This window comes from Taudactylus pleione, unplaced genomic scaffold (genome assembly GCF_031769625.1).
Source record: "Taudactylus pleione unplaced genomic scaffold, aTauple2 ptg000479l, whole genome shotgun sequence".
NCBI classification, from domain to species: Eukaryota; Metazoa; Chordata; class Amphibia; order Anura; family Myobatrachidae; genus Taudactylus; species Taudactylus pleione.
In genome coordinates, this window is record NW_028284881.1 from 3,117,004 (window position 1) to 3,134,389 (window position 17,386).

General features: G+C 46.0%; 1 pseudogene; it reads left to right on the plus strand.

The window, feature by feature from the left end:
* Positions 1-11,432: 11,432 nt before the first annotated feature.
* Positions 11,433-16,611, plus strand: LOC148502915 (hydroxycarboxylic acid receptor 2-like; annotated as a pseudogene).
* The last annotated feature ends 775 nt before the right edge of the window (positions 16,612-17,386 follow it).

Sequence of the window (17,386 nt, forward strand, 5' to 3'; positions counted from 1 at the left end):
ATATAGTCAGATCTTATCTCTTAGCTTCATGGGATGCTGTTTTGGCTCTGCTTGTTTGTATTAGAATTTTATGACTTTTATCTGTTGTGGATTAGGGTATTGAGGGTGGGTGTAATCAATGACTACACATGTTATGCTTAACTATATAATCAGTAGGTCACTAGGCTTTAGGCTTGTACAAGGCTGCTAGGTTTTATTTCAAAGTGGATTTTTTTCTAAGTGGGACTACATGTACAGCATAACTTAAAGAGTTAGTCAGGAGTTAAACAGGAGGAAGACAGGGGGACAACATTTTAAAAGAACTCTATAACTTGGAAAAAAAAAAAAAAAAAGGATCTTCTGAGCTTCTGGAAACCCTGCTACTCAGCAACCAGCTTCCATTATAACCTGGACACACCTTTTGCCAACACCCTGCTTCAGCATTGCAAGCAACCACCTGCTTACTGAACATTTAATACTTGTATGTTTGCTTCTCCTCTCTACTTTGTTTAAATCATTCCAATACCACTGTAGTACTTACCATTGTTTCACACGTATTTATATATATATATATATACATACTTTTGACTAATTCTCAAGTCTTGCTACTTTAACAGCTCTATACTCCTTTTTTGTTTATAATATACTTTTGCAGTTGTGCCTTTACATCTTCCAGCACTGTTCTTCCTTTTATCTGATTTTGACCTTTGACCTGTACTGCTCCCACATCACTACTACTGATTTCCCCCCCGACTGCCTCATCTACACAATGTCTCTTTTATTCTACTCCTCCCTCACTCAGCTGCTACATTATTTTCTCCTCTACCACCAGTTTTCACCTCTTTTCTCCATCCATAGTCCCCTCTACATTCTCCCCCTCCTCTGTCTCTCTTCATCACATATAAGTCTCTCAACTGCATCTCCTACAACTCCAGTATTATTCACTACTCTTCCACCATGGTCCTGCTGCACCACCACTAAACCCTGCACCCTCTCTTTTCTCCAAGATAACTATCCTTCTCCCCCCCCACACCACACTAAACCTCCACCTTACCCATCACCTGCTGTCATCCTTCCTCATTCAGAAGCCAGCCACATAACCCCACACTCCTTATCCTCCTTCTCTAGATCAATATCACCTCCACACTACATCAACCCTAATAATCTAATTCTCCTCTCGCCTCTTAACTCTGTCCCTCTCTCCTGTTCCCTCTGGAAAGCCAGTTTTGTCTATAATTAACTGGTCCCTGTTCATGAGCACTTCATCTGCAATACCTTGATTCTCCTTGCCATCACCAAACCCTGGCTATACCCCTCTGACACCACTGCTCCTGCAATATTCCTCCATCACTTGGCTTCCTGGCTTTTAATCTTCAACTGGGCCCTCAAGACCCATTTCTTCCTCAATGCTATCCAGCGCTCATCCTAACCCACTACTCTATGCTCTTTCCTCACTATCTAGCCCATCTGTGTCACCCCTGTTTGTCTGACCCTCCCCTCAGAATGTAAGCTCTCACAAGCAGGGCCCTCTTTCCTCACGTGCTTCTTCTTGCCTTACTTTTACTTTCATTTACAATGGTGCCTAAAACTGCTTACTGACACCCTGCTGCTTATTTAGGTGTTATGCAGCATTATTTATAAATCATGTACTTGTCCTGCATTGTCTGTACTGTTAATAACTGTTGTCTTGTGTGCTCATTTGTTTCTGTACTTTGTAAGGCGCTGCGGAACCCTTGTGGCGCCATATAAATAAAGGATAATAATAATAATACTGTTTCCGAAGGTAGACCCTTTGATGAGTCGCACACAATGCCAATGTTCACAGAGTTGAGTGATTTGTTGGTAAAAACTCGAACACTGCATGCGTTCCACTGTGTGGGCGCAGTTGCGATTGAGCCGCACGGTGCCAAAAATGTATTGGAGGTGGCTATTTATATGCACAAAGATGGTCAGTCTTATGGGCGTGTTATGGAAGTGTTGTGGGCGTGTTGCTGAGCTGGTTGCGAAATCGGGGCCTGATTCAGAGATGTACGTAAACCCGATGGTTTGCGTACATCTGTGATATTTTGGGGTCTGTACCATTCCCCAAGCTGCAGCATGATTGACATGCTGCGGCATTTGGGGGGTGGAGCGAGGGCGTGGCTGGCCAGCTAGCACGCTGTGATACAGATTGGTACATCCTTATGCACCACCATCGGTTACACCATCCATACTATAGCGCTCCTATAACCAGAGCCGTAACTAGACATTTTGGTGCCCTGTGCCAGAGAGAACATTGCGCCCCCCCCCCCCCATTTTTTAAATATGGACCTAAGATAGTGCACCTGAAAAAGTCCCAAGGCTTCATGAGGAAGGGCCAGGGAAAAGATAGGGGAGGCCATGAGATGCTGCAGATAAAAGAAGAGGAAGCTACAAGTGAGGATTATAAACAGAAAATTGGCAGGCTCAAACAGTGCCCCCTGCCCTGGCACATGTCGCTCTACCCTAGTTACAGCCCTGCTTGGAATGCCACAGTATTTTCTTCTACTATATATACGTACATATATATGTAATGTAAGTTTATATATGTATATACTACACATATATACATATTTCTATATACTGTATATAATTTTTTTTTTTTTCTGAATACATAGTCTTTAATCATCATTCAGCAGCACAACCCAGCTTAGGGTGGGGCCACTGCTCTTGGAATGATACTGCTGCCCCAGTCTCTGTATGGACTGGATCTCACCTGGCAGGTCCTCCGTCCTGTCATCCAGTCTAGTGTCCACACTCCACAGACTCTGCCAGTGCACACAGCGCCACACCGTGCCGCTCCCTGCCAGCCAGCCCCACCCGACAACACACAGCAGCCAGCAGCTCCTCACTGAACTGTGGAGTCTTGGGCGGGGAGACGTCATGACGTCTTTCCCGTCCCAATAGCTTGCCGGGAAGTCAGAAGGAGGTGGGGAGGCTGCCGCTGTCTGACTCCTCTGTGCTGGGCGCCGCGGCCGACCGATGCCAGATTAAAGAAGATAGAATCATGAAGTGGTGGACGACCAGTGTTCCGCCCTCAGCGCTATTGCACTCTGTGCGGAGGCACCGACCGCACCACCATAGCTACGGCCCTGATGCTCACCATAAGATTTTTCTGAGATTTGATTAGATTTAAAGCGACAAGTAGTTTTAAGGCAAAACCAGGTAAATCTACTGTAGCAGCTATACTGTAAAATTGCAGCGGTGCCCCCAAATCGTAGGCTATTACATTTGGGACTTAGCATTAACCTTGGTAGAGGTTAGACCAGTGGTTACCAAACTGGGTGCCGTGGCACCCCGAGGTGCTTTGGGTTACTTATAGGAATGCCACGGATTTGTTGTCCAGGACCAAATCAAATTTTCTACTTCAGGGTCCATAGGGGTTCCACAGGGTTGACCTTGGGGTATAGCTGGATCTGGATCCACGGGCACCACGCATTTAAAGCTTTTGCTGCTCCCAGGATGCACTGGGTCCATCCTCCTCTATACTCCGCCCCAGCCACAGGCACCTCAGTTTTAGTTGGTGCCCGGCCGGAGTCGGGTCACCTTAGCGCAGGGGGGCTGTTTAGCAGCCCCTAAGCTTTATAGAGTTTTTTTATTACATTTTTTTTAGTGACTCTTCAGAGCGGCAGCATCAGACTGTCCATTGGACGTCCAAGCTGACGCTCGTACACTCCGTTGGTGCCGCAACGCCAGTACAGATCTGGGGATCGCGGCGGGACTCCAGAGTTTGTACTAGCATGGGCTCTGGGCTCTCCCACGACTGCTGCCGAAGCACCGGGGATAAGGTAAGACGCGGGTCACTGCTTGCGGTGACCCGCGTGTCTATGCAGTCGCATGCATCCGGTCTCTGGGGACGGACCGGAGGCATTAGCAGTGGCTACTGGCTTCCCCTCTCTGGAGGCATACCCCACGGGACCACTAGACCACCAGGGTATTATGCGGGAGCCAGCATGCGTGGGGTTAATTGCTAGCCAGGGGAGGCAGCCTTCCCTGTTTAGCAGCTCCTCCCCTCAGCTCAGCGCGCCTTTCCGGTTAGGTCTGGCGATGCTAAGTTGCTTCCTCCTGCGGCCACTCCTCCTCTGAGGTCTCCGGCGGCCATCTTCTCTCCAGTGGCAGCGCAGATCTTGCAGGCAGTGTGCGGTCGGTCCCCCTGTGTACCCAGCACTATAGCCCTCCCAGACACTGAATCTGGGCGGTTGATTGTAGTGACAAGGTGCAGTGAGTATCTTTCTACATTGTATGTGACTTTTGCTAGTGCTGACTGTGATTTATTTCTACTTACTGTCAGTCTATGACTATCCCTTTCCTTCTCCTACGGCCCTGACAGGTGTGTGTGGGAAGGGCTTCGCTTGGATCTCACTTATATAAATTCATGTACACGGTGCCATATTTGTGGGCTTGTGTGCTGCATGCTTGTGGGTGCACCAAGAGTAAACACTGAGCTTCCATATTGTGTTGATAAAATATATATACACAGATATATATAGCATGTCTGATGAGGAAGTTGAGTGCTCTACGGCTCCCACTCTGCTGTCCTGCAGACGCTACGCTGCAGGGGCGAATATGGAGGAATTATCACAGGATGTGTGAGGTGTCGTCAGTTACCTGGTCCCTCTAACCCCCCAACCTTGGGACAGGATCCTCCTTGGGCGGTGTTTCTCAGGTGCTGGCTTCCATCGCGGACTGCCTGGCAGTCCTGAATGCTCTTCCCCCATAGGGGGTTACCCCGTACAGCCATCACCCCTTCTCCGGGTATACCACAATTATTGCAGTTTCCCCCTGGGCCTCTGACTGTTATCCATATACGGGGTTCCCTATGTATATTCAGCCTCCGGTGACGCAGCAGTCCATCATTCCCTTCCAGGGTCTCCCGCAGGCGGGTCAACCACCATGGGTGGATGTGTTCTCCAGTTCAGTCCAGAGTTTGGCGGCCTCATCTTCAGTCTTTCAAACTATGTTGCGTAGTGACAAGTCTCAGAAGGCATCAAAACGCACTGTTAGGTCATCCCATTCTGCGGACTTTGATTCGGATTCCCCTGCCCGGTAAGTGGAGACGACATCTTCCATTAATGTGCAGGCGGTGTGGTCCATTCTTGATATAGAGGATGAGGCCCCGGCCCCTAAGTCCAAGTATCCAAATTTTAAGCAGGCAAAGGCTGTTTTTCCTCTCTCTGACCAGCTGACTGATCATATGGCGGAGGCCTGGCAATCGCCTAGTAAGAGGTTCCAGCCGCAGAAACGTTTAGCATCTAGTTATCCGTTTCCTGCAAGTCATTGCAAAAAGTGGGAAACCCACATTCAGGATGGAAACTTTGCACTCCATCATTCTGGCTATGGAACCGGGGGATTATATGGTCTCCCTGGACATCCAGGACGCCTACCTCCATGTTCCTATAGCACCTTCACACCAGCGGTATCTGAGGTTTGCTATACGTCAGCTTCACTTCCAGTTTCAGGCTCTGTCCTTTGGCCTTTCCACAGCTTCAAGGGTGTTCACCAAAATTATGGCTGTCATGGCTGCCCATCTGCGCAGCCAGGGTATACGGCTTCTGCCGTATCAGGACGACCTCCTATTGCTGGCAGGCTCTCCGGAGGTACTTTTGCAACATCTGCACCCGACGATCGCTTGTCTGCAAGCGCACGGGTGACTGATAAACTGGAAGAAGTCCTCCCTTATTCCGTCACAGAGGATGGTTCATTTGGGAGCCCTTCTAGACTCTCGTCAGCAAAGGATCTTTCTGACTCCAGACAAGATTTCCTCCCTACAACTACGAGTGAGCAGTAGTCTGATGAGTTCCCAGGTGTTCGTTCACTCGGCAATGAGTTCTGGGTACATGGTGTCGACATTTGACATGGTGGAGTATGCCCAGTTTCATTCCCGGCCCCTTCAGGGGCTGATCCTATCCAAATGGAATGGATTACCACAGCAGATCAGGACTCAGATGCTGGTGTTATCTCCGGAGGTGCGCCTGTCGCTGGCTTGGTGGCTTCAGACATCTCATCTCAGCAAGGGTCGCCCCTTTTGGATCTTGGACTGGGTTCTGGTCATGACAGATGCCAGTCTCCGGGTTTGGGGGGCAGTGTCGGGTCCACTTTCACTTCAGGGCCGTTGGATGGCGGAAGAAGCCGTTCTTCCTATCAATATTCTGGAACTTCGGGCCATGTACAGGACCTTCCAGTAATCTGGTCACGCTCTTCAAGGCAGTGCAAGTTCAGTCCGACAACGCCACCACGGTGGCGTACATCATCCGTCAAAGGGGGACTCGCAGTCGAGCAGCAATGTCAGAGATGTCACACATCCTGTATTGGGGGGAGTGCCACCTTCCAGCCATCTCGGCAGTCTTCATTCCAGGAGTTCTCAATTGAGAAGTGGACTTCCTCAGCTGTCACGACATGCATCCCGGGGAATGGTCCCTTCACCCAGAGGTATTTCAACTACTTGTGGACAGGTGTGGACTGCCGGAGGTGGACCTCATGGCCTCCCGTCACAATCGCAAGTTGCCTGTGTACGGGTCCAGGACAAGAGACGCCGCGCAAGCCTGGTGGACGCGCTGTCAGTGAAATGGACATTTCTGCTGGCGTATCTATTCCTTTCCATATCCCTGCTGCCTCGGGTCCTTCTGAAATTCAAACAGGACAGCGGCACGCTTCTGCTGGTGGCTCCGGCTTGGCCCAGACGTCCTTGGTACTCCGATCTTTGGGGCCTATCCATCGACGTTCCGTTTCTTCTGCCTCAACATCGGGACCTGTTGTCTCAGGGACCCTGCCTTTACTCGGATCTGGGTCGTCTGTCTTTGACGGTGTGGCTCTTGAGACATCTGTCTTAAGGTCCCGGGATTTTTCCAGCTCAGTCATCAGCACAATGCTACAGACGCACAAGCCTGCTTCCACCAGAATTTACCACAGAGTGTGGCATACTTATTTTCAATGGTGTGAGTCCAGAAACTAAGATCCTCAAGCGTTTTGTGTTTCTAGAATTTTGGCGTTCCTTCAGTCTGGGTTGGACCTAGGCTTACAACTTGCAATTGCTTAAATAGAGTACAAATGGGGGGTTCCGCCGGGGTGCCAGAGCAAGTCCCGCTGTTTTTTCCTAAAATTATCGATTAAAGAAAAAAAGCACACTTGCTCTGGAAGTGCGTGCTTTTAATTCTCCCTGCGCGTTAAAAAAGAAAAAATCTGCATATTTTTCAATTGCAAAAAACCCGCACCTGCAGGAAAAACCTTGCAGGTGCAGGTTTTTTTCTATTCTTGCACACAATTGAATATGCTCCTAAGCAAGGGCGGGTTCAACTCAAGCATCATGATATCAGGCTCTTCCAGTTTTATGAATGATCCAAATAGTGGAAAGTAGGGCAATGTGTAGGAACCACCATCAACTAACTGTGTGGGGCCAGGATCTCCTCGTGAATAGTGTGATGTAGATAGTAACGGTTTGCATCCCAGCTGCACCTGTTGCTCAGGCTAGTTCTTTGTTACACAAGGGCAACCTGCTACTTTGCCACTCCAAGCTCAATGCCAGAGCCAAGTAGTAGCTGCCAGCCTGTCTAACCCCGGTACTGCATCCTAATTAAGCCACCAAGGGACCATTTATAAATCCAGCAATAGGTCCGGTGCTGTAGTCAAAGCTTGTGATGGGGTTCTTCAAAAAAAAACACCAAATACACTATGTAGACAAAAGTGATTGGACACTGACAGCAAATACATCAATAAGTTTTTATTGACGTCAGTACTTTGTAGGTCCACCACATGCAGTAATTACTGCAGACACCCTTCTTGGAAAACTGCCCACAAGTTCCTGGACAACAGCAGGCAGTATGTTTTGCCATTCCTCCTTAAGTACAGTGACCATCTGTGACACTGAAGGTCGAGTCAGCCTAGAATACACCTGTCGCTCCAATTCATCCCAGATGTTCTCAGTGAGGTTAAGCTCTGGACTCTGAGCTTACCAGTCCATCCGGGTTACTGAATTTTCTGTATACCAGTCCAGCGTCGCCTTGGAAACATGACAGGTGGCATTGTCTTCCTGATAAAAGCATGTGTTGTTTCTGTAGAACTGTAAGTGTATGGGCCTCCCTAAGAAGAGTTCTTGTTGAAACCGCCACATTAGTGGCCATTTGGAACTCGTATGCATGGTATGCATTTCACTTGCGCGGGGGTGTCCAATCACTTTTGTCTACAGGAACTCTAACATGTTTCTTCCCATCAAAGGGGTGTATCCTAATCATTTGGTTGGTGCTAGTGAAAAAGTTAATCTTAAATATCTATATAACCACCTCCAAGTCACAGCAAAACAGTCTTCAAAGAGAATAAATCCAAAATGGCTCTTGCCGGAAGCTGAATGTACTAAAACATCAGATTTGTGCTTCCATTACACTCCATTATTTTTGGATTAATTGCAACATTTTATACCACTCATAATTAACATCATTTAGTATACAGACAAAGAAACTAGCACTACACTTGTGTCAAATTTTGGATTATCAATTTCAAAATAACATATATTAATAATATTAAGAATAATATATTGTAACTAGATGGCAGTATTATACTCAGTAAAAATAACTTCATCTCTTAGCATGTAAAGCCTTAACATTTTATCATAAGTGCATTCACAACCTTGAACATGATACATAATAAAATATTTGTTATGAATACACAATGGCATTCTATATTCCCCTTATATACCTTATCTTACTAATAAGTTCACACAGCAGAATTTCTCCTGCAAGGACAAATTCTTAGTTGAAATCTATCGTATAACATGTCTGTGTTTGAAATATTAAAATTGAACACACATACAAAACAAAATGCTGTTTCAAACGCCATCTTGTTTTCCTGCTTTTATCACTAGTAATAGACCAGCTTCAATTAGGAAATAATTACAGCCTTAGTAGACAATTATTTAAAACAACAAAACTGCAGCATTAAAAATGGAGTCTAATGGGTCCAAAATATGTATGAAAAGATTTTTTTGAATATAATAATATTACTAGTATGCAAAATATGCAATAAATATACAATAAGGAATATGAAGATCGAACTTTCTTTATGAGCCATATCAGAAATTGTTGCCGATTTTGCAATCTTAACAAATGCAGATGGAAACGTTTGAGATATATTACCCTTACAAGCCCTAGTTAGCGAAATTAAACTAAATATAATATGAGGGTGGTTCATTAAATAAGATAACAAGACCTCTCATTGCATAAATATATTCAACTCGTACATATACGTATAATCAATAGTATGGCCTTGGTACAGATTATTTTTCCACAATGTCCCCATACTTATCTAAGCATTTGCTCCAGTGGTACACTGAGGCATCTATCCTGGTATAGAAGAAATCAGTGTCAAGCACCTGACATGACGACTTGCTGAACTTCACTGTCAGTTGCGTATCACCTGCTTCTTGAATGGTCCAAAGAGATAGAAATCACTCGGTGCCAGGTCAAGGTTGTAGTGAGGATGGTCCAGTACCTTCTAATGGTAGTGCAGTAACAACTCATGGGTGCGGTTGCTTAGTGTGGTCGTTATCAAAAGGAGTAAACCCAGGGTATGACTGAGATACTAAAAGAACATGCAAAGCATCACTAGACAAGTCCTGAAGCCATATCCACAGATGTACTATATGAGCTGCAAAATAATATTTGAAATTCAGCAATCCAAGACCTCTGGCAGATCTAGTCCTAGTAAAAGCATCTAAACTAATACAAGAATGACGATTCGCCCAAACCAGTGAAGAAAGGAGATTATTTAGTTTCCTAAATATACCAGCAGAAAGAAGAACTATTATATTTACAGATGAATGGCAAATTACACATTTTGTCTGGATCTTCCTGATCCTGATAAAAAAAAACCTGTTCTTATATTCATTCCTAATGGATAACCTCAGAAGATTATCCCTCTCCATAGAACATACTTCAGTGTGTGCCTTCTCAAGAAAGGTCAAAGGATAACTTATTTCCACAAAATTATTATTCATCTCATCAGATTGTTGTTGAATTGTCAAATCATGGCTACAATTTCTTTTCAATCTCATGAGTTGATCCGTATATTGTTGCGCCATGGTTTGTGTTTTGCACTATTATAGTGAAGTTGTTAGTGTCCACCTTCTTCCTATATGTGGAAAAAAATGATGAAATCATTATCTATAGTAAGGCTGAGATTTAGGTAAAAAAATTAAAGTATGATAGTGATTTAAAATTATAATCACTGTTATTAAGGTGATTAATAAAAGAAAGTGCAAGGTCTTCACCACCAGCCCAAATAATGAACAAATCACCTATCTAACAGCCATGTATGACCAGATTTGCACCAAAGTCACTGCCGCACATGTGTTGGTCTTCAAACGTCCCAGTGTATAGATTAGCATAGCATGGCACGAACCAGGTCCCCATGGCTGTCCTCATCACCTGTAAAAAATGGACACCATCAAACAAAAAGTGATTGTGAGTGAGAATAAACCAAATTAAATGTAATATAAATTTTTGTTGGTGTTGTAATACCAAAGAGCTACCTAAGCACTAGTTCTACCTGAAGAGTATGTATCGCTTGAACCAGACAAATACAGTGGGAGTACCAGAGGCATCAGCAAGATCCATAAGGAAAGGCTCAGTTATCTGGCTATGTACAGCTATGAGGCTGATGGTTAGTGTGCAGGGAAATATCCCATTGGTAGCCACAGAGATGACTGGAACAGTTGATATAGTCAAGAGATTTGGTACATAGACAAGCAGATTAGCATATCCTGAATATAATTTAGGCATAATCCAGAGTTATAGTCAAGAATGAAGTCAATTTCTGCACACGATTAATCGAGAAATAGTATAGGACTGCAAGATCAAGGCATAAAAGCACAATAACCTAGAAGTTTTTGCACAGTGTGATAACCTTTAATAGTCACAATGTGCACAGTATGCTTGATTTCCACATATGCCTGGGACAGGAAGGATGCTGCAGAGCTTTCCTAAGACATCAGTACGTACATTATGGGATTTGGGACCGTTTCCTACACCTTAATCTTAAAGTCATATTAATAAAGGTCTGTGATGGATACTTGTCAGTAAGATGCCCACAGGTGCTGGCTCTGATGGCAAAATCATAACTGACACAGATAGCAGGAACACACAACTGACTCAGACCAATGACAGTATGAAAATGTGTGTAAAAAATGCAAAATGAGCCCTGTTGTGTCTTACATTAACATAAACCGAAGTTTAACCACTGCACGCAATAAGGATCAAGATATCAAGATTAATATTTACATTTTTGTTTTAAACATCACTAAACTTCCAAGCAAACACTTTGCATTCCCCCCCCCAAAAAAAATAAACTCCACTTGATCACATTATTCTGATGCATATAAGTGTGCATCAGTTTCTGAATACATTATATGGAGAAAGTTTATACAATAAGAACAGACAATCTACACTATGAATAGCAGCTGCTGTGCTTTTGAGGAACCCATGTTAGATCTTATTCTTCCTCCTATTCTAGTCATGGAGTTCATCCTTGGCATGGTCGGTAATTTTCTTGGACTGTGGATCAGTGGGTAACTTCATCCCAGGTGCCCGGAGGCAAGATAAATGTTGCCCCCCCCAATTAAAGTTAACCAACCCCCAACACCTATGCCAGCTGCCGCTGCCCCCCTATGCAGTTCCCCCAGTAGTGGCCCCCTATGCAGTGCCCTCTGTGGAGGTCCCCATATGCAGTGCCCACCTATGTAGTGCCCCCCCAGTAATGACCCCCTATGCGGTACCTCCAGTAGTTGTCCCCCTATGCAGTGCCCCCAAGTTGTAATGCCCTTGTAGTGCCCCCAGTAGTAATGCTCCCTGCAGTACCCCAGTTGTAATGTCCCTTGAAATGCCCCCAGTTGTAGTGCTCCCGATAGTGCCCCCAGTAGTAAGCCCCCTGTAATGCCCCCAGTAGTAAGCCCCCTGTAGGGCCCCCAGTAGTAAGCCCCCATAGTGTTGGGGTCCTTCTATCCCCTGGTTACTCATACCAACATATACCATCAGAACCATCCCTTATATTCTCCACATTTGAAGTTTCATGCTATACGCCACTTCCGACCAGTATACCTCAGAGTAGCTGTCATCTACCGTCCCCCTGGTCCTCCCTCCAAGTTCCTTGACAACTTTGCTTCCTGGCTCACTCACTTTCTCTCCTCAGACCTTCCCTCTATTATCCTCGGTGACTTCAATATTCCTATTGATATCCCCACAGAATCTGCTGCCGCCAAACTACTCACCCTCACTTCCTCATTTGGCCTCTCCCAATGGACCTCCTCACCCTCCCATGCGAGTGGGCATTTGCTTGATCTGGTATTTACTCACCGTTGTGATATTTCTGCCTACTCCAATTCCCCATTCCCCCTCTCTGACCATCACCTCCTCTCTTTTAACCTATCCCTCTCTCCTTCCCCTCCTCTACCTCCAAAAGCCACCATCACTAAGCATAACATTGAAGCTATCGACACTGCTTTCTTTTCTTCCCTACTTGACTCACTTCTCTCCCCTATCCTCTCTTTCTCCTGCGCTAAACAAGCTGCTTCCCTATACAATGCCTCCCTTCTGCTCTTGACTCTGTTGGCGATCACTACTCACCCTGCAAAATCCACACCTAAACCCTGGCATTCCAAATGCACCAGAACCTGCAAAAATGTTCACGAACTGCCGAGCGACAGAGAAGAATATCACGCTCTCAGGCAGATTTTCTCCATTTAAAATTTTTGCTGTCATCCTACAGTGCTGGCCTTTCCCTCTCTAAACAGTCATATTTCAAGAATCTCATCTCTTGCCTGTCCTCAAATCCCCAGCATCTCTTTTCCACCTTCAACTCTCTCCTCTGCCCACCCCCTCCTCGTTTCCCTCCTTGCAATCTGCCACTGACTTTGCTACCTATTTCACATCTAAAATTGATTCCATACGTCAGGACATCATATCCAACCAGTCCCCCAGCTCTCCATCTCCTCCTTTCCCGGATCATCCTTCTCCCCTGTGACTCTAGAGGAAGTTAAGGCCCTTATCCAGTCCTCCCACCCCTTCCACCTCTCCCCTCGACCCTATATCCTCCAGCCTCCTCCGCTACCTCTCTCCTTCTGCCTGCTCCCATCTTGTCCATCTCCTTAATCTCTCCCTCTCTCCTGGCACTGTTCCTTCTGCATTCAAGCATGCCCTTGTCTCCCCCATTCTTAAAAAACCTAACCTTGATCCTAACATTCACTCTAACTACCGACCAATCTCTCTCCTCCCTTTTGCCTCCAAACTCCTTCAGCGTATTGTTTACAACCGCCTCATCACATTTCTTACCTCCCACTCCCTCCTTGACCCTTTTCAGTCTGGCTTCCGTTCTCTCCACTCCACTGAAACTGCCCTCACAAAAGTCAGCAACGACCTCCTTGCTGCCAAATCCAAGGGCCACTACTCCCTGCTCATTCTCCTTGACCTCTCTCCTGCTTTTGACACTGTTGATCACCCTCTACTGCTGCATATCCTTCACTCCCTTGGTCTACGTGACACTGCTCTCTCCTGGCTGTCCTCCTACCTCTCTGACCATTCCTTCTCTGTTTCCTCTCATGACGACTCCTCCCACCCACAGCCTCTTACAGTAGGTGTTCCCCAAGGTTCTGTTCTTGGACCTCTCCTATTCTCTCTCTCTCTATATGTCCTCTCTAGGTAAACTCATCAGCTCTTTTGACCTCCATTATCAGCTCTATGCTGATGATACTCAGATCTACCTTTCCTCACCTGATCTTTCCCCCTCTCTACTGACTCGTATTTCTAACTGTCTCTCTGCTATCTCTTCCTGGATGTCCCAGCGATTTCTCAAACTTAATATATCTAAGACTGAGCTGATAGTCTTCACACACCCTCCCACATAACATGTCCCACTATTTCTTTATTTATAGATGGCATAACTATCTCATCTAGTCCCAAAGTGCGTTGTCTTGGAGTCATCCTGTACTCTTCCCACTCCTTCAAACCACACATTCAGAACCTCTCGCAGTCCTGTCATTTCCATCTCAAGAATATTTCCAAGATCAGACCCTTTCTCACCCAGGATGCTACCAAAACCCTTGTACATTCACTGGTCATGTCCAGATTGGACTACTGTAACCTTCTCCTAGCTGGCCTCCCCAAATCCCATCTCTTCTCCAATCTGTGCTCAGTGCTGCTGCTCGGCTCATCTTCACTGCCTCCCCTCTTTTGCAAGCCCTCCACTGGCTCCCTTTCAGAACCCAGTTCAAGGTTCTCACTCACTTACAAAGCCCTTACCCATTCCTCTCCCATTTACATCTCTGATCTCATCTCCATTCACTCTTCTGTCCGCCCTCTTCGTTCACTTAATACATGCCGCCTTTCAGGCCAATTGATTACTTCCTCCCACTCCCGCCTCCATGCTGCTCCCCACCTTTGGAATTCCCTCCCTCTCCCCATCAGTCTCTGCACCTCTCTACAATCTGAAAAAACGAGCTCTTAACACCCACTGCTTCATTAAAGCCTTCCAGCTCTCATCCTAACTTGCTGCTACATCTTCCTTTCTCCCCTCCTACCCCATTCTGTGTCACTCCTGTTTGTCTACCCCTCCCTTAAAGAATGTAAGCCTACTGTAATTTAATTTATCTTACTCCCCACTAGGGCAAGTAACACTTGGCTGCTTATGTGGGCATAAAGGTTGCTAATATAGCAATGTTTATTATCCATGTCCTGTATTGTAATGTAAGTCACTGGTTACTTATTTGTCTATGTACTTTGTAAAGCGCTGCGGAACACTTGTGGCGCCATAAATAAATGATAACAAAATAATAATAATAGTGCCCCCAGTAGTAAGCCCCCTGTAGAGCCCCCCCAGTAATGCCCCCAGTAGTAAGCCCCCTGTAGGACCCCCAGTAGTAAGCCCCCATAGTGCCCCCAGTAGTAAGCCCCCTGTAGTGAGCACCCCCCCAGTAATGCCCCCTGTAGTGAGCACCCCCCCAGTAATGCCCCCTGTAGTATGCCCCTGTAGTGAGCACCCCCCCAGTAAGGCCCCCTGTAGTAAGCCCCTGTAGTGAGCACCCCCCAGTAATGCCCCCCGTAGTGAGCACCCCCCCAGTAATGCCCCCTGTAGTGAGCACCCCCCCAGTAATGCCCCCTGTAGTAAGCCCCTGTAATGAGCACCCCCCAAGTAATGCCCCCTGTAGTAAGCCCCTGTAGTGAGCACCCCCCAGTATGCCCCCTGTAGTAAGCCCCTGTAGTGAGCACCCCCCCAGTAATGCCCCCTGTAGTGAGTACCCCCCAGTATGCCCCCTGTAGTAAGCCCCTGTAGTGAGCACCCCCCAGTAATTCCCCCTGTAGTGAGTACCCCCCCAGTAATGCCCCCTGTAGTAAGCCCCTATAGTAAGCAGCCCCCCAGTAATGACCCTGTAGTAAGCCCCCCCCTCCGCACCACGCGCACACACACAAAAAAATAAAATAAATAACACTTATCTTAATCCCCGCTCCAGTGCTGCTGCCTTCCGTCCCTGGCGCCCGCTCCTCGGAACTATGGGAGTGACGTCATGACGTCATTCCCATAGTGCACTGCGGGACCCGGAGCTCAGGAGTGAGCTCCGGCTGCAGCTGTCGCCGGGGGAGGGGGAGAGGAGCCGGGCGCCCGCTGGTAACACACAGCGTGCGCCCAGCAAAAGGAGGGTAGTTACGACACTGGAGTTGGAGCGCCGATCACTGGCGCTCCTCCATGTAGCTCCTCAGCAGTGGCCGACCCGGATGACAATGGAGCCAGGTGCCCCCTTCAGGGCTGGCACCCGGCGGCAAATGACTCCATTGTCTCTGGGAGTTCTGCCACTGCTGTGGATGATCTGCCTTGATGTGAAGAAGTGGAAGCCAAACTCAGTGTATCTGCTCAGTTTAACTCTGGCTGACTTTGTAGTTCTTTTCTGTGTGATATTCCGTGCAGATTATTACCTGCAACATCAAAACTGGCTGTATGGTGATATTCCCTGCAGGCTGTTGCTCTACATCTTGAATGTCGCCCGAGCTCCTGGCATGCTCTTCTTGCCTCTCATTGCACTTAATCGTTACTGCAGAATCCTGTTTCCTTTCCATAAAGTGAATAATATTACTGTGAAGCAGTGCACATGTATCTGTATTCTGCTGTGGATATTTACCTTCACAATTCAGTCATACATTATAACAGATTTACATACTTATAGCCTGAACAACATAACACAATGTGAAAGTTTTACCATATGCCCATATTCGCAAACTGCATGGCAAGATGCAATGTATATATTATGCTGTCTTCCCTTCTGATTATCTCATACTGTACAATTCACTTTACCTTACATGTAAAGGACAATACCATTGACACAAAAGGAAAGGTAGGGAGAACATCAAGGCTCCTCATGTTAATCGCTATTGTATTCATGGTTTGTTATCTACCAAGTGCTTCTGTCAGAGTCGCTATTTGGGTATTGAAGTCAATGAAGTACAGAAACTGTGGGTACTTTGCAGATTGAAACCTTGCATTTTATTTCACTATTTGCTTCACTTTTACAGCATGCTCAATCCCATTCTATATTACTTTTCGAGTCCCTCTTCCCATATACTACCAAAATTATGTAAAAAATAGTGAAGGAAATTTATGTTTACAAAAAGTAACTAACTGCAAAATGTACTGTAGATTGTGTGTATATTACCATCACTAGATAAGCTATATACTCTGAAATGTAGGTTAGCAATAAATGTAAAGACACAGATTGCCTAAATTGTAGTAAAAATGTTCTCATAAACCTAGCGTCTTTAAGCCATATGGCGAGAGAAAGTTGGCGTACCTGAGGTGTTCAAACATAGGCAGCATACTTTTCACAAAATATTACGTCTAAGGGCCGCATTCAATTAGGTGCGAAAAGCCAGTTTGTGCGGAAAAGTATCGCCGATGATGTCATTTCGCCAGGCGAAAAACATATCCCCATATTCAATTCCTAAGACTTTTCGCCAGTGTGGAAAGTCAATGCATTGGAATAGGCGAAAAAGATTCGCCTATGAAAGCTGTTGGAAAAAAATACAAAATTGGGGTTTTGGGGTCCAATCTTGCGGGAACCACCCCGCAACCTTGGGAAAGGTCCCCAAAGGTTACCTGTGTCAAAAAAAGTTTAAAAGATACTTAACACCCCAAAAAATGACTTTGAAAAAGGGGGCGAAAAAGTACAAAGTTGAGGGCCAAACTCAAAAACTAGCGAAATTGACTCCATGGGGGGGCCCCAAGTATGCCCCAGGTGATTTTAAAATTGCAGGTGCTTGCAGCAGGTGGATTTTTTTAAAACTTCACTTTAGCAACTTTAAAATATGCTAACACCCATTTTCATGTACCCCAAATTTGCTAAGACTACTTATTTTCTCCAAAA